This window comes from Monodelphis domestica, chromosome 1, assembly GCF_027887165.1.
Source record: "Monodelphis domestica isolate mMonDom1 chromosome 1, mMonDom1.pri, whole genome shotgun sequence".
Lineage (NCBI taxonomy): Eukaryota > Metazoa > Chordata > Mammalia > Didelphimorphia > Didelphidae > Monodelphis > Monodelphis domestica.
The window spans coordinates 404240447-404258588 of record NC_077227.1 but is presented as its reverse complement, the minus strand read 5'-3'; the positions used below and the strand labels follow the sequence as shown (position 1 = coordinate 404258588).

General features: G+C 41.4%; 1 protein-coding gene across 1 annotated transcript in view; it reads left to right on the top strand.

Moving 5' to 3' along the window:
* The first annotated feature begins 217 nt into the window (after nt 1-217).
* Nucleotides 218-18142, top strand: part of PPP1R16B (protein phosphatase 1 regulatory subunit 16B) — a 159887-nt gene continuing 141962 nt past the window's right edge. Inside the window, exon 1 of the mRNA XM_001381679.4 lies at nt 218-1113. The gene's annotated coding sequence lies outside the window, so the exon portion shown is untranslated. The remainder of the gene's footprint in view (nt 1114-18142) is intronic.

Genomic DNA, 18142 nt, shown 5'->3' with positions numbered 1-18142 from the left:
TTAGATTGTTTGGGGAGGGGAAGGGTGAAGATAGAGAAAATCAGCTCGTTTGAGACCCTGATGATTGAAGATGGGAGCGGATAATACTGACTTCTCTCTAGCCTTTTCCTTCTTGTCCAAATGCTACGATAAGAGCTTTATCTGCAAGCCACCTCACGTGAGCTGCCCCCTTTCATTTTAGGCTTAGAGGCCGGTAGGCACTGGCCAAGGCTGCTCTCTATAGAAGTTTCTTGGAGAGGGGAGGAGGGCGCTTTCAGGGAGGTTTCCACCTTGGGAGCTTTTAGAGGAAGTCCTCTTTCAATTCTCTTGTCCTGTTCCTCTGCCCTTCTTACTGCGCTTCACAGAAAATCTTCCCACATGCGGAAAAGGTGGGCTTGTGCAGCTAATGGAAAGAGCCTTTTACTTGAGATTGAGGAGAACCGAGTTCCAATCCTGACTGCCATTAAATTTCTAGGTGACCAGTCAGGTAATTCTCCTTTCTAGGCTTCAGTTTCCTCACCCAGCAAATGGGTACAGACCCTGAAATGTCTCCCTCTTCCTTTTCCTCCCCCTACCTCGTACCTTAAGTCCACCCCCCTACCCCCCACCCCCAGCGCGTTTCTGTTTCCTACCAGGCCGCTATTTTGTGCAGATGGAAACGTGTTTGTTTCCAGTTCCCCTAGCTGCTACGAACCTTCCCGGCCCCCAGAGCTCTGCTTCCCTCCTGTGACAGCTCTCTGCTCTCCTAGCCCCTATTTTCTGCGACCATCCCCTTCCGCCCTAGGCCCCTCTGTCTATGCTAGCGCTTCCCCGTCTTCACTCTCTTTCCGTAGACCCCTTCTCGTTCTAGCCCACTCCTCCAGGCCGGGTCCTAACCCTTCCCCGGAGACACTGCGGCCCCACTCCCCCGATCTCCTCCCGAGGACCCGCCTTGGGGGAGGAGCCGAGGAGGCGGGAGCTGAGGCTCAGTCTCCCGAGCCGGCTTCTGAGGGCGGCAGCAGTAGCAGCCACCGCCACCGCCGCGGTGGGAAGAGGGACCCACAGGCACGGAGGGCCAAGGGGCCGCCCCGGGGGCCGGACGGATCCTGGACCGGTTGCAGCCGCTGCCGCCCCGATCCGGGCTCCTGAACGTGGGTGAGTTACAGGAGGGGTCCTTCTCTCACTCTCTTTGGCCTGGCTTAAGCTCTCTGGACACCCGCGGATGGTTTTGAGGGGCTGGCTCAGAACCAGGGGTTACGGGGGGCCGAGAGATTGGGGGCAGGAATAGGAGTGACAGGGATTGCAGGCTGGAGCTCGGGGCTGGGGTTGAGGACACCAGAGGCCGGGCCAAAATAGCGAAGGATCAGGGACGCGGCCAGGGTCCGGGGCTTGGTGCTCCTCCGATGGCTGGAGGGCTCCTGGGTTTCTTGGGACCCAGAGTCTGGGGTGCCTGTTTTTTGGGTGTCGAGAGCCCCAGGTGGCAGTGGCTAGGAGCTGGGAGTACAACGTGGCCTGGGGTCCGGGAATTCAGGGCTCCACCTTCCACACCTCCCTCCCTGCACTCGGGGGAGCCGAGTCAGGTGTGTGCTGCCAGCCTGCCGAGAGCCAAACCCCAGATCGTAGTGGATCTGGGGGGCCGGCGGCGGCGGAGGAGACAGTCATGCCGGGCCTCGGGTCTTGTCTCCGGTTCGTTTCCGTAGCGACCTTTTGGGTCCATGGGTATCTCCATTCGGCGGGGAGCTGCTGGCCCTGAGGCCAGGTTTTCTGGGACTGGTAGCGGATTAGGGGTCTGGAGGGAGCTACGCCGAGTACGCCCTCTCCGGGCCTGGGAAGGCAGCTCCTTTGCCCGAGCATCCCCCCACCTGCCCACTCGCCCACCCGGTGTGTGTGGCCAGTGAAATAACTCTTCTAGTTGCACTCACACGGGCTGATATCCAAACCGACCCGAAGGCTTTTTCTAGGCAAGCCCAGGGGCTCCCAGGAGTTGAATCTTCAGTGAATGATCGCGGGCCTCCTTAAAAAACCCCAGCTTTGGACCTGAACTGTTCCTTGGTAACTGAGAGCCTTCACTGAATCTCACGGAGTAGCATGGTGGTAAGGGTGGGAGAAGAGGTAATGCATCCTTTCCCCAGCCCAGCACAGCAGGTCTGAGCCTGCAGGTGCCTTAGTCTCCCCTCTGTGGAACTCAGATAGACCGTCTCCCCAAGAGGAAGAACATGAATGAATACTCAGTAGGGACTGAAAGTGAGCTTTCATCAAGCCTTGGACCTAAAGAAATGTTTGCATCTCTTCATCCCAGAAGTCGGGTTGAAGGGATTTTCCCAAGGTCACCCAAAAAGCCAAGGTCAGCCTAGTCCTCAGATGGGAACCTGGGACTTGGGACACCCCACTTTCTCTCTGCATCCCTCTCCTTTCCTCTGCTTTGTTGGTTTCCCATCATTCAAGTTCTAATTGCCAAGTTGCTTTTCTGATGAAAGAGCCTTTCCAGGTGGCCAGAGGATAACAGCCAGGTCTCCTTGTAGTCCATTTGGGCTTTCATTCCCCTGACGTGGGGTGGTCATAACTGCTTTTCTCTTCAGACTTATCAGAATGTATTTTAATGTATGTTAACAGATAGCAGTCAATAGAATTCTTAAAATCTGCCCTTCCCCCTTCCCCAGTGCCCATCTCTGAATGCCCCAAATGTTTGTGACCTCCGGCAAAGAGAGATGAATGTTTTATAAAAAGGTTTTAAAAACATAAAGAGAAGGCTTAATGGGAGCACCACCATGTGATTACATCTGAAATAATGACACCCCTGTTTTCTCTCCTTTTTAACTGTGCATCCAGCCAGCTGCACTGGAGTAGGGCTGCACCAGGTGCCCTTGTGAATCTGTCTCTGTGACCATGCCTAATATCTGGCACTCCTTCCCTGCCCAAGTCCTGGGGGGTGGCTTTGGTTAAATACCCTTAACCTACACTGCTGGCTGTCCTGGAGTGCTCAAGGGAAAGCTGGATAGAGACTGCAGCTTTTGGTGAGGATCTCAGCTTAGTATGTTATTGCTCCCCTGTAGCATGACAGTGATGGGGGTAGGGGTGCCTTTTGGAAAGACTAGAGACATCTTCAGATCATATAGTCTACCAATTGCATAAAACAATTTCTATTCTGGAAAAAAACTTGCTGGAGGCTACCTGTCTGACTATAGTATGGTATACTTAGTAGTCTGAGGATAGTATATCAGTAAATCCTTCCTGCCATCTCTTCCAGCCCACCCCTATTGCAGCCAAAATGCTTAGTTTCCTTATCTGTAAAATGAGAGGGTTGGATTAAATGTGACACGTGAGGTCCATTCCAGCTCTAAGTCTATGATACTTGACTCAGAATCCAAAGCTTTTCACTATATCTACCGGTTCAACAGCCCCTAACCTCCATCTGATCTTGCTGTCTGATAATACAGGCTTGTTCCTTCCATTCACAAACCTTTCTACCACATTCTGTGCCCATTTTGCAAACTATATTAATCAAACTGTTTCTGACCCTGTCCACTTTCATTTTACTTATTTACTATTACTCATCTACTCTTCCCTTTATTCAAAATGGAGTGTCTATTATGTTTAAAAATTCTTTTTTTTCAATTAATAAACATTTATCTGTCCCCAAATTCCCATTGAGAAAAGAAAAAGAAAAAAACAAAACTTTTATAACAAAGATACATAGTTGAGCAAAAAAAAAATTCTACATTGGCCATACCCCCAAATTCATATCTCTCTCTCATCCTACATCTTGAGGCCCTTTCCTATCCTTTTCTGTCACTTGGTGGGTAGCATTCTTTATCATTAATCCCTGGGAATCATGGTTTAGGTCTTTCAAAGATTTTTTTTTTCCTACACAACATTGTTGTATAAAGTTTTCTCCTAGTTCTGCACACTTTACTCTGTATCAGTTTGTATAAATCTTTCCAGGTTTCTCTGAAACTGTCTCTTATCATTTATTAATGCACAATAATATCCTAATATAATGGTATTACACAAGAATATTCTTATATGGGGTTAGCTAGGTGGTACAGTGGTTAGAGTGCTGGGCCTGGAGTCAGAAAGACTCGTCTTCCTAAGTTCAAATTTGGTTTCACACACTTACCAGCCATGTAACTCTAGTCAAGTCACTTAAACTGTTTGCCTTACTTTATTCATCCATAAAATGAGCTAAAGAAATGGCAAACTGCTCCAATATCTCTACCAGAAAATCCCAAATGGGTTCACAAAGAGTCAGGACTGAACAACAACATATTCTTATATCACATTTTGTTAAGCCATTGCTCCAGTTGATAGGAATGATATAGTGTCCAGTTCTTCGTCCTGACATGAAAAGAGCTGTTATAGATAGTTAAAACTATTTATTTATTTTCACAGTTACATATAAAAACAATTTTTGACTATTCTTTTCTGACATTTTAGAATTCAGATTTTCTTCCTCCCTTCCTTCTTCCCTACCAGGCAGTAAATAGTCTGATACAGTGCTCTCATGCAATACATATTTCCATATTGTTTATGCAGCGACAGAAGATACTTATCACACATACAATAAAACAGTCATGAAGTGCTATAGATATTTTTATACACATGGGTCTATTTCCTCTTTCTTTGATGTCTAATAGTAATATTTCTGGGTCAAAGGATTTACTCAGTTTAGTGATTTTTGGACATAGTTTGTACTATTTTCAAGGCCATGAACTGAATTCTATGAAGATTTCAAAGATGAATAAGATAAGCTACTTGGTATAGTAAAAAAATAAAACAAAACCCTGGAATATCTAGTTATAGGACCATACAGAGACCTGGAAAGAACCTTAAAGGTCATCTAGTCCAAACTTCTCATCTTACAAGTGAGAAAACTGAGGTGAGAGCAAAAAGTGAGCTGCCCCTTAGTGAGCAGAAGACCTGGGACTTGAACCTAGTACCTCTGATTCCAAATCCAGCACTCTTTCCTCTATACCACATTACCTCTGAGCAGTCAGGGTTCAGATCCCAGTTCTGGTATTTACTAACTGCCTATCATTCCCCACCCCTGGACTCTAGTTCCTCATTTGTAAAGTCAGTAGTTGAACTAAATGATGTCAAAGGGGCTTGCTTTCAAGGAGATTTCAAACTCGCTTCAACCCATTTCTTCCTGACATGGATAGAATTGTAGACTCTTGAAATTGAAAGGAAATTCAAATCTACCCCATATCTGGCAAGTGGTCATCCATCTCCTTTTTGATGACTTCTGGGAAGAGGCTTACTACTCTGAGAGACATAATTTGTAGACATCTCTAATTATTAGGAAGTTTTTCTCCAAAATTTTGCTTCATTATTAAAACTTGTCTCTCTCCCCCAACCATTGATTCTAATTTTATATATAGTTTGGGGCCAATTGCAGTCGAATGTTCCATATTGATGTGCTTCAAATGCTTGGACATGTCACCCCCAAGTATCTCCACCATATTACACATTCTGAATTAATTCAGCCTAATTTCATATGGCATGGACTCAAAGTTTTTCATCATCTCCGTTGCTATCCCCTGAACCCTCTAGTTTATTAATGACCTCAATTACTGAGAACAGTGCTTCAAATGGAGTTTGGCTGGGGCAGAGTACCATAAGACTCCCTTTTCTAGTTCTGGGCACCATAAGTCTCTCTCTGTCGCTGTCTCTTTCTTTTTTAAAACTCTTACCTTCCATCTTAGAATCAATATTGTGTATTGGTTCTAAGGTAGAAGAGCTATCAGGCCTGGGAAATGGGGATTAAGTGACTTGCCCAGGATCACATAACTAGGAAGTGTCTTGAGGTCAAATTTGAACCCAGAACTTCCCCTCTCTAAACTTGACTCTCAATCCACTGAGCCACCTAGATTTCCCCCACTATGAGTCTCTTAATGCAGCATAAGAATGCATTCACTTTCTTGGCTGCCATATCACCCTGTTGGCTCATATTGAGTTTGTGGTTTGGGCTGTTTAGCCATGCTTCCCTTACATGAATGATGTCAAACTTAAATGCCAGCCATGTATTGACTTAGAAAGCCACAAATTAAAATTGTCTATGTTGTATTGTATTTTTTATTTATTTTGTTAAATATTCCCCAGCCTATTTTAATCTGAGAAGGGGGTGACACTTGGGAGTGGGGGGCCTCAAGTTTGTGCCTCTACCCTACTTTATAGTGGTGAAACTGATATTTTTAACCTTAAGTGTAAATCTTATCTTTATTAGTTGCTTCATTGTATTCAATTGAGCCTGATAGTCTAGATTTTCAAGCTATTTTCATATCCTATCACTTAGTATGTTAGTTATCTCTACTGGTTTGCAGTCACTTAAAGACCTTACATACAAGTCATCCATCCCTCCATCCAAGAAACTGATAAAAATGTTAAACTATATGATTATAACCTGAGGACTTCCTCTCTTTCTAATCCCTGCTCCCGTTCTCTCCCATTTATCAGGAATCCTTTTATGATGGAGTGAAACCAATTTCATCGTTGTATCCTAAGTGTCGTGGTGTAGTGGGAAGTAAAGAACAGGTCCCTGGAAAATCACTAGTGATGTCCTTCCAAGACAATTTGTCTCATTCTGAATCCAGCTAGTTGTTATGGTATGCACCCCACATCTCTCTACCTTTTCCAGGAAAATAGCATAAGCACTGTCAAATACTATGCTAAAATCCTGGGAAATTCTATTGCCTTCAGTCTCCTCTGAGAAGGGAATGTAGGCTCCTTGAGGACAATGATTATTTTTCATTTCTTCTTTATTATTTCACTAATACATGTTATAGTGTTAATAAATACTTATTGGATTGGAATCTCCTTTGATTCCTGTTAAAAAAAAAAAAGGAAATCAGATTAGATCACTGAACTTATCCTTGATGAAGCTAAGTCGCTTCTTTGTGGTCGGTCAGTGCTTCCATTCTCCTGGGATCAAAGTCAAGCTCCCTGGTCTAGAAGTTTATTTTCCTTTGTTTGAAAATCAGAAAATTTGCCTTCTTCAGGTCTATACATCCTCTCTTCTCCATAGTCTTTCCTCAGTCACATCTGATGGTTCATCTAGGCCAAGTGACTTGAGTTCAGCAAGGACAGTTAAGTTCTTCTCTTCCTATCTCTTGACTTATCTTGGATATCAACTTCCTATTAGCCATTTTGTTCTGGCTTTTTAGTCCAAAGAGCATTCTCCTTGGCAAGAAAAAAGTAGCAAGGAGACGAGCAGCTCTTCTCTTGTCAATTAAAAATCATCCCATCTACTTCAAGCCACAGTCCTGTACCTGGGTGTGCATATATATAGTGATATTCATTTTCTGTCTTTGAAAATATCAGTATTTAATGGAATTTTTTACATTTTGATTTGACAACTACAAGGCCCTTGAGGGCAAAGACTCTAATTTAAATGTTGACACCTCAATGGGAATTCATTTTATTTTCTTCTTTACATTTTTTTTTACCAATTATGTGTAATAAATTTCCTCATAAGTTTTCTTTTCTTTTTTTTTTCCTTTTTTTAAAACACTTACCTTCCATCTTGGAGTCAATACTGTATATTGGCTCCAAGGCAGAAGAGTGTTAAGGGCTAGGCAATAGGGGTCAAGTGACTTGCCCAGGGTCACACAGCTGGGAAGTGTCTGAGGTCAAATTTGAACCCAGGACTTCCCGTCTCTAGGCCTGACTCTCAATCCACTGAGCTACCCAGCTGCCTCCAAGTTTTCTGAAGTTATATAAACCAAATTGTCCCATGCCCTCCTTCTTTCTCCCCTCCCAGAACTGGCAAGCAATTCAGTCTGGGTTATACATATATTATTATGCAAAACATTTCCATATTGCTTGTTTTTGTTAGTGAATACTCATAAAACCAAAACACCAAATCAATGAGAATTTAAATCAAAGTCAAGCATATTCCAATATTAATATGTTTAGAAGGGGAGTAAATAAACATTTATATAGCATCTACTTTGGGTGGAACAGTGGATAGAGTGCTGGGCCTAGTGTCAGAAAGACTCATCTTCCTGAGTTCAAATCTGGCTTCACTGTGTGATCCTGTGTAAGTGTGTGATCCTAAGCAAGTCACTTAACCCTGTTTACTTCATTTTCCTCATTTGGAAAATGAGCTGGTTTGGAGTCTCATAATAATCCTGGGAGACTGTTGCTTTTTTTATGATTCACATTTTATAAATGAGGAGACCGAAGCACAGAGGTTCAGTGATTGCCCAGAGTCATGGCTAGTAAGCGTCTGAGCCTGGATTTGAACTCAGGTTTTCCTGACTCCAGATTTAGTGCCATTTTCTTCACCCACCTTCTCTATCATCCTGCCCTCGATCCCCCCCCCCAAATCAGTACTAAAAAGTTGGTTTTCAATTTGTAATTTGACCAGAGACCTAGAGACCCTGTGTCAATTCTCTATTATTATTGCTTTTTATTATGCACCTCCATAGCCTTGAATGTTACCATATACAAAGAAGAACAGAAAAAAAGCAGATGGTGTATGAAACCAGGCATTCTCTGTTTTGTTTGGCTTTTTACAAGTATCTATTACATTTAGCCTGATGATACTAGTACTGCCACACTTGTGTGTCTCCTTGTGAACTTCTTCCTACTTTTCCTTTCTGTATAAAAAACTGTATCTCATTGATGCTTTTTTCGTTTTTTTTCTTTTCTTCTTTTTTTGGCAGGAGGGCATTACTCTTGCCCCTTCCTCTCTGTCTCCCATCTCAGATAAAAACCTTTCCTTTCGAAAAATAAAAATATTTATTAAATATATTATAAATTATTTATTAAATATTTTTAAAAGAAATCTATATGTCTGAAAATGTCTGTCTCATTTCTCACCTCTAGTCCATAATTTCTCTGTTGTCATGAGTCAGGAAGAGAGCTTCAGTAGTCTTCTGGAATTGTACTTCATTGCATTGATTAGTTCTTTAAGTCTTTCCAAGTTTTCTTTACATTTTTTTGTAGTCATTGTCCAAATTGTTCTATTGGTTCCACTCACACATCTGCATCAGTTTATATAAGCTCTCCCAAGTTTCCCCGAATTTGTACCTTTAGTAATTTCTTACATAATAATATTCCATTACATTCATATGTCATAATTTGTTCACTCATTCCCCAATAAAAGACACTTACCTTGTTTTCAGGTTTTAGTACCAAAAAATAAATAGACCTGTAGCTATTTTCTTCATCCAAACGAGGCCTTTTCCTCTGATCTTGACCTCTGGGCCAGACAGCATCTTTGTTCTCAGCTCTTTGTTAGAGGAGAGCAGTTCTCTTATAGAGGGATCAGAGATCTGTGGGCACCAGGTGAGACATTTTTATTTGGTTTGGAACTTTGAGCCCAGATTTACCTCAGAGTCTCACCAACCCCCGGATAAAATATCGCATGAACTGAATAAATTGCTCCTGGACAGGTGTTTTGTACAACCCACAAAGCACCTGTCGGCCTTTATTTCCTAGTTGCAGCTCGGTTTGGTATTATCCTCTTGGGGAATCACAGCATTTATCTAGCTGTTGTTGTTCTAGGTCTGGGTACGCTCTGTCCTTTTTTATTCATAGCTCCCTTAATCCTTTACACTCTGTCCTGCTGACTTCTTAGACCACCCGCTTTCAAAAGACAGGCTATTTTTGCCTTTGAAGCTTTCTTGTCCTATTGATCAGCTTTCCAGGAGCCCTAACCCTTTGTGGATATTATTTCTGGGCTCACTTAAACCTTGTGGGGTGTGAAGGCCACTTGGCTTGGGAGTCTGAGCTGACCGCTTGGACCTTCAGGCCTGTATGGACATATCAGCAGGGAGGCCAAGAGGACTTGTTGTTTTGCAACTCAGCATTACTTGGTTGGTATTTTTTCAGGATGATTAAACACGTATTGACCCAAGGACCTGACTTCATAGGTTCTTTGAACAGCTTGTGTCCAGCCTTCCTGACCTCGTTCCCTTGTTTTTGCTCAATTGCTGAGTGGAAGGTTTAACCCCTGGGCTCCTATTTGTGGGACTACTCAACTGGATCATAGGATCCTAGAGTTGGAAGTGAACTTTGAGTCCAATCACCTCACTTTACAGAGGAGGAAACTGAGGTTGAAAAAGGAGAAAAGATTTGTTCTAGACCATACGCAGGAAGCAGATTGGTTGTTCAGTCATTTTTCAATCCCTTCTGACTCTATGACTCCATTTGGGGTTTTCTTGGCACAGATACTGGAGTAGCTTGCCATTTCCTTCTCCAGCTCATTTACAGGTGAGGAAACTGAGGCAAACAGGATTAAGTGACCTGCCCAAGGTCACACAGCCAGTAAGTGTCTGAGGCCAGATTTAAACTGAGAAAAGTGAGTTTCCTTGACTCCAAGCCTGGTGTTCCATCCACTGTACCACCTAGTTGTCCCAACAGGAAGCAGAAACAGGATTCAAATTCAGGTAATGCTGCTTCTTTTTTTTTTTAATCCAGGTATTTCAACTCTGATTGAATGGTTCTTCCCACTATACCATACTACCTTCTCTTCTAAAGGTGAATCCCAGACCCTTTCCCCATCTTGTATCCACTCTCTCTCATCTATCTTCAGCTTTTCCATGATATGAGTCAGTTTCCTCTTTGTATCCCAAGTGTGTTATGAAATGTAGATGCTTAAAGATTTTCATTGAATTGCTGATGAATTGAATTCCTAAGCCAGCATCATCATTGTTCCTTTACCTGGTTATGTATCTCTCTTTCCTGTGGATGTTCTCTTTCATTCTAGTAGCAGAGTATAGGAGACCAATAGGTAAAAAGAGTCCTGGATTTGGAACCAGAGGATCTTGGTTCAAATATCACACTCACTGTGTGACCACAATTAAAGGAATTTGGATGATCTCTAGGTCTCAGTTTCCTTATCTGTTAAATGAGGGGCATGGTAATTTCCAGTTCTAAATCTAGGGTCCTAAAACCTGGTAGCCCTGGTTTGACAGCTTTGATACTAAGGAAAATTTCTTCATCTGCCTAAAGCTACTTATTTCTAACTTTCTTTTATTTTTTTAAATTACATGTAGAAATGATTTTTTATTTTTCCTTCCCTCCCTCCATCCCTCCTCCATTTCCCAAAGCAGTCCTAGGAATACTTTAAAATTTTTATATTAAGTATTTAATTATTAAGAATTGTTCATTAAATTAATAAAAATTAGTAATTGGAAAGAATTCTTTTCTTTTCTTCCTATGCCATTGAAAAACATAAAAAAGTAAAAAGATCATCATTTTCACAAATATAGGGAGCAAAATAAGTCACTGTATGATGCATATCTTAAAATGGATGTCTCATTCTACATCTTGAGTCCATGGCCTTTCAGGCAGGATGTGAGGAGCAAGCTTTGCCATCAATCATCTGGAATCATGGTATTGATGACTGCAATGCCCAGATTTATTAAGTCTTTCAAAGATGTTTGCCTTTACAATGTTGTTTGTATAATTTGTCCTCCTAGTTCTGCTTACTTCCCTCTGCATCAGTTCATACAAGTCTTCCTGGTACTCATTGGGATTGTCCATGTCTTTGGACCAAATGGAGAGGTAAATAAAGCCTGTTCTTTGAGGTAGAAGAAGAATCCTTCAACCTGAGGGGCAATGATTTTACATCTTTATTTCTTGTTCTTCTTTTTCGTTCTCCAGTCTTTCAGTGTGATTGAGGCAGCCAGCATTGTTTTGGTGGGGGCACTAGTGGAGAGATGGATTTTCTGGACAGGTGAAGTCCAGGAGACAGAGTGCTGTACACAGGTGCATCGCATAGACTGTCATTCAAGGTCATACACAAGGGGGTTTCACGAACCCTTCTATACATGCCATTTTTGTCCATTAACCAGGCTCTTCCCCACTCTTAGAATGTTATCCTCATACCTCTATTTTTTGTGATCCTTTCCTTCCTTTAAGGTCTTGCTCAGACAAAATTCATGAAGCCTTTCCTTCTAGCCCTCTCAATAGAAGTCTTTTTTTCTCCTCAAATTTCTCTTGTTCCTCTATCTGACCATCATCCCTTTGCATGTGTCCTACTCAGTTTTGAACCATAGCCATTGTACCTTTTCCACCAAGGAGACAGTAAGTTCCCTGAAACAGGGACTGTCACTTTTCATCATTTTAAAAAATAACCACTGCATCACACAGTTCTTTATCCAAAAATAATTGCTAACATTTATTATTGGAAATATATTTTATTGGTATTTTTCATTTTTACATCTCCTAAAATTTCCCCTATATTTCCCCCTTAACTCCCAGAAAATTATACAATGTAATAACAAAGGTTATTTTTTTTAAAAGAAGAAAAAGATGAAGAATGGGGAAAAATTAGCAAAACCTATCAATACATTAAAAAAATCTGACAATATATTCAGTATTCCAAGCCCCTGGATTCCCTCCTCTACAAAGACATAAGGAGAAGGATAACATTAATTTTTTATTGTTTTAGGGGGTTAGTTTTCTCCATTTTCATTATTGTGGTCTTTGGCTTAGCTTTTTTCATTCCATATCAGTCCACATAAGTTTTTCTTTATTCATTACATTTTATATGTAATTTCTTATAACACAGTAATATTCCATTATACTAATGTATCACAATTTATTTAGCCATTCTCTAACTGATAGACATCTACTTTGTTTCCAAGTCTTTACTACTATAAACTCATAATTTATAATCACTTATAAATACCTTCATTTGAATCTTACAACCCTATAAGGTAGGTTGTATTATTATCTCCATTCCACAGATAAGGAAACTGAGACTGATACAGAGTAAGTGACTTGCCCAGGGTCACATAGCTGCTAAGAGTCTGAAGCAGGTAAAAGATGTGGGCAAATAATTTGCTAGGTGGTACACTGGATGGATTGGAGAGCCTAGAGCAGGAAATCCTGAGTTCAAACCCAGCCTCAGACCCTAATAGTGTAACTCTGGACAAATCATTTAACCTGTTGCCTAGCCCTTATCACTCTTCTGCCTTGGAACTGAGACTTAGTATTGATTCTAAAACAGAAGGTAGGGATTTAAAAAAAATGAAATAACAATAATTCATATTTCTATAGTGCTTTAAAGTTTACAAAGCATATTTTCCTCGCAAACAGCCCTGCCAGATAAAGTAATGTACTTATTATTTCTATTTTATAGATAAGGAAATTGAGTCTCAGAGGATTTAAATAATTTGCCTATGAACACATAATCAATGGATGTCAGTCAGGTTTTGAACCCATGTCTCTTGACTCCCATGGTGACTGCTTTCTTCCATTATAGCATTTTGCATTCTCTCTTTGTGGCAGCCTCTTCTCCCCACTTGGTGCTTAGGCAAAGAGTTAGCATTATTATTCTTTGATAATCAGATTTTGTTGCTATTTATATGCTTAGAATAGCTAGATATTTCTTCCCAAAGGGTTTCACCCTTCAGAAGTTCCTCCCTCTTGGTGCATTGTGGCTTTTGTGAGAAGCCTCCTCCTCTTCTTCCCACAGTCCTCAAACCTGAAACCTTTTAGGGACAGGAATGATGTCAGGTGAACTCTGCTCCTGGGACCTTCAGTGAAGAGGTCAGCAGGGCTTGTCTTGAGCCTATGGAGGTTGGAGCCAGCCTGAGCTAGGCAGAGGGAAGAGATGGACTGACAAGATCAAAGCAAAAGCCAGTCTTGCCCTCAAAATGCTCACAGTCTAATGGGGAGAGAACATGCTTATATATTTACATATATATATCACATATGCAATATATGTGATAAATTAGAGGTAATCAACTGAGAGGAGAGGCTAGAAGTAAGGAAGATCAGGAAAGGCTACTCATAGAAGGTGGGATTTAAATTTTTCTCACATTGTTTTTTATATTATTTAAAAATATTTAAGAAATATTTTCCTATGATTACATGATTCATGTTCTCTCCCTCCCTTCTTCCCTTCCCTGTCCCAGAGCTGACAAGCAATTCCACTTGGTTTTACATGTATTATCATTCAAAACCTATTTTTATATTATTCATTTTTGTAATAGAATAGCCTTTTAAATTCAAAATCCCAAATTCTATACCCATACAAAGAAGTGATAAATCATATGCTTTATTCTGCACTTTTTCTCCAACTATTCTTCCTCTCAATGTGTATAGTGTTCTTTCTTATAAGTCCCTCCTGATAGTCCTGGATGATTGCATTGCTGCTAGTAGAGAAGTCCATTACATTTGATTGCCCCATAATGTTTCAGTTATTGTAGAATATGAGATTTTAACTGGACGTGAAGGAAGTCAGAGAAGCCAGAAGATAGAGATGAAGACAGAGAGAATTCTAGGCATGAGGGACAGCCAGCGAAAATGCATGAATTTAGGAGGTGGAGTGTTGTATGAAGAACATAAGGAAACCACTGTCACTGGATCACCAAGGATGTTTGAATATGTTATATGCATGGTGAGGGGGCAGGGATAGTAAGAGGTGGTCCAGTTGTAAAGGACTTTTAAAAATCACAAAGAAGATTTTATTTTTGATAGAAAAATTAAAAAAACTATATATATATATGATTTTATCTATATTATATATATATATATATACATACATACCGAGTAAGAGCAAGAGAGAGAGAGAGAATCATTTCTGAGGGAAGAGTCAAAGAATTGGCATAGATTTTTGGTAGGCATTGGCATTTAAGCTGAACATTAAATGAAGCTAGGAATTCTAGGAGGTGGAGATAAGAAGAGAGTATACTATTGGCATAGGAGACAACTTGCTCAAAGGTACTGAGATGGGAGACAGAATGTTATGTATGGGGAACATAGAGCAGGTCAGTTTGACTGGAAAACAAGGTGCCTGAAGGAGAAAAATATATAATTAGCTTGGAAAGAGAAAATGAAACTAAGTTGTTAGGTGTTTTAAAAACTAGAGGAGTTCTCTTATAATCAGAGAAATGCAAATCAAAACAACTCTGAGGTATCACCTCACACCTAGCAGATTGGCTAACATGACAGCAAATGGAAAATAATGAATGCTGGAGGGGATGTGGCAAAGTAGGGACATTAATGCATTGCTGGTGGAGTTGTGAATTGATCTAACTATTCTGGAGGGCAATTTGGAACTTTGCCCAAAGGGCGCTAAAAGACTGCCCTTTGATCCAGCCATAGCACTGCTGGGTTTGTACCCCAAAGAGATAATAAGGAAAAAGACTTGTACAAGAATATTCATAGCTGTGCTCTTTGTGGTGGCCAAAAATTGGAAAATGAGGGGATGCCCTTTAATAGGGGAATGGCTGAACAAATCGTGGTATATGTTGGTGATGGAATACTATTATGCTAAAAGGAATAATGAACTGGAGGAATTCCATGGAGACTGGAACAACCTCCAGGAAGTGATGCAGAGCGAGAGGAGCAGAACCAGGAGAGCATTGTACACATAGACTGATACACTGTGGCACAGTTGAATGTAATGGACTTTTCTACTAGCCGCAATGCAATGGCCCAGGACAATTCTGAGGGACTTATGAGAAAGAACACTATCCACATCCAGGGAAGAATTGTGGGAGTAGAACAGGGAAGAAAAATAACTGCTTGATCACATGGGTCAATGGAGATATAATTGGGGATGTAGACTCTAAATGATCACCCTAGTGCTAATAATAATATGGAAAGAGATTTTCAACAATAATACATGTATGTGTATTTGGACTAGAAATGCAATACAGTATCAGGTAGAGGGAATAAAGAGTAGTTCATTTCTGCTGTAATTTGACATGACCTCTTCCCCCTTGCTCCAGCTTCAGGGAAAGTATATAGCCAAAGCCACCCAGAATTAAATTGGGGTAGAGTTGCAACCATGTAGGGACAGTGTTTGTGTGGTGTGATTTGAAGAGTTAGAACACCCCCGATTCAATTTGTCTGCTTTAGTCCTTGGAATTCTCAATATTAGAGTCCCTGATGGGTTAGGCAACAGCAACAGAGTTATGGTCTCCAGAAGGCCTTGGGAATTATCAGCACTAGTCAATGAACTAGGTATATATAGAGAGATGGCCTATAGTGGCAGGCTCTGGAGGCAAGGCTGGAAGCTTGCTTTTGATGATTTTTACCTGGGCTATTCAAAGTCTCATGAAGATCTACCTACATAGTTTAGTGAAAGACTATGGTACTTGTGGCTCTCCCTCCTCCTAGGATGAGAGAGACAGCTTGGCATGATGGATAGAGAACTGGTCTTCATGTTTTGCCTCTGACAAATACTGGCTGTGAGACCATGGACAAGTCACTTACCAGTGCTCCAAGACTATGAGGTGCTGACCTACTTTGATAGGAAGAGCTTTCTCATCTGGAAGTTCTCTGTGTCGGTGAAATCACAGGTCCCCTCACTGTCTAGTATTTAGGGAAGCTGGGTAGAGAAGGCCTTGGACTACTACCCCAGCTCCCATTTTACTCCTAATCCATCCCCTAGGGCTAGAGCTGAAATTTTTTAGTGGCTGGCCATGGGAAATGAAGAATGATTCTGGAAAGGCATGGAGTTCTGAAGTTTGATTGATGAATTTGATCAGCCTGAATAACTGAGATCAAATAGGCTACTTTTCTTCATAAGTGGGTATTTTGGGAGCCACGGTCTCTGGATTCCAAAAGATTAAATCTGGACTGAACATTACAATCCTAGGTAGGCACAGGATTCATTTTCATCTAGAACTCTGAGGACTAATGGGGGTGGAAGGGAGATGTGGAGGGAAATGCACTGGGAGGGACCAGGGTGCCACTTTTATAAGCTTCCTGTTTTTTTTCCCCTTTGGTTGGAATTAAGGAAACACATTGAATGGTTCTTTTTTCCATTGACATTTGCAGCAGCATGATAGGCCCAGATTAATGAGCCTAGCAGCAGTGAGAAATCTGCCCCAAACTCTCTGACAGCAGCCATTTACCCTGTGGGAAGAAGGGGCTGGTTTCCTCAGGGAGGCTGATGGGTTTCAGGGCGGCTTCTGAGAGAGAAGCTGGGGCTCTGGCTGGTCACAAAAGATGCTGTAGGGTGTCTGCCCAAGCTCCTGGATGGCAAAGGACAGGATGAAGGTCCCTGCATGGTTTATTATGTTGTCTCCTTTTAATAGAAGTGTAAATGTAAACAAACCATGAAAAACTCTTGAGTTCAGCAGTTCAGAGATTTGGGGTTGGGCTTTAGTTATAAGATGAACAGACTGTTTCTTACTTTCAAGCCTCAGTGGGCATCCACGCAAAGGAAGCAACTGTCTGTAACATGTGTTTTGTGCAGGTGTTAGCTTTCCACAGGCTGGACCTCTTCAGATAAGCACCCTTCTCACCTGCAGCCATCTAGGAAGCCCCAGGGCTGCAGGCAGACTTGGCCTGCAAAGAAATTCTCTGATGGAACCCAAAACGAATCTCTTTAGGTAAAAAAACAAGTCTAGTCACTTATCATCCCTAGTTTATATTTAGCTTTTCAGAGATATTACCGGTATTGGTTATTTATCCTGCCTACAGAATTCATTTGTTCCATAATTATTTATTAAATACTTACTGTGTGCAGAACAAAATGCTGAATGATAGTGGTTCGAGGTGGGAGAAAATACAAAGTTTAGATAAGACATAGTCCTCTTGGAGTTTACTATCCAGTAGGGTGACCCAAATGTAGATAATTATAAGTGCAGCTAGGTGGCTTGGTGGATAGAAAGCCAGGTCTAGAGAGGATGAGAGGCAGGGGATGGAGTGATCCTGGGTTCAAATTTGGCCTGATACACTTCCTACCTGTGGAATCCTGGGCAAGTCACTTAACTCCAGTTACCTAGTCCTTGTCTCTTCTCTCTTGGACCTGGTATTTAGTATCAATTCTAAGACAGAAGGGAAAGGTTAAAAATATATATGTATATATTACTATAATCAATTTAAATATCTACTCTGTCCTGGGTGCTGAAGATATAAAAGCATAAATGTAAGATCTTTGATAACAGGGACAGTTTCATTTATGCATTCATTTGTGAGGGGCAAGGGATGGGGTAATCTTGGGTTCAAATTTGGGCTCAGATACTTCCTACCTGTGGAATCGTAGATGTGTTTCTGCCTCCTCCATTGTGTGGTATTTATATGTATATATCTGTATGTATGTGTCTCTCTCATTCATTTATTCATCTGTATAAGCACGTACAAAATTTTTACAAAATAAATATAAGATAATGGGAAGGGATGCTGGCAACCAGGAAAAGCCTCATCTGGAAGGCACTTTTTGAGCTGAGCTTGGAAGTAAGCCACAGATAGACAATACTATACAGTGCTA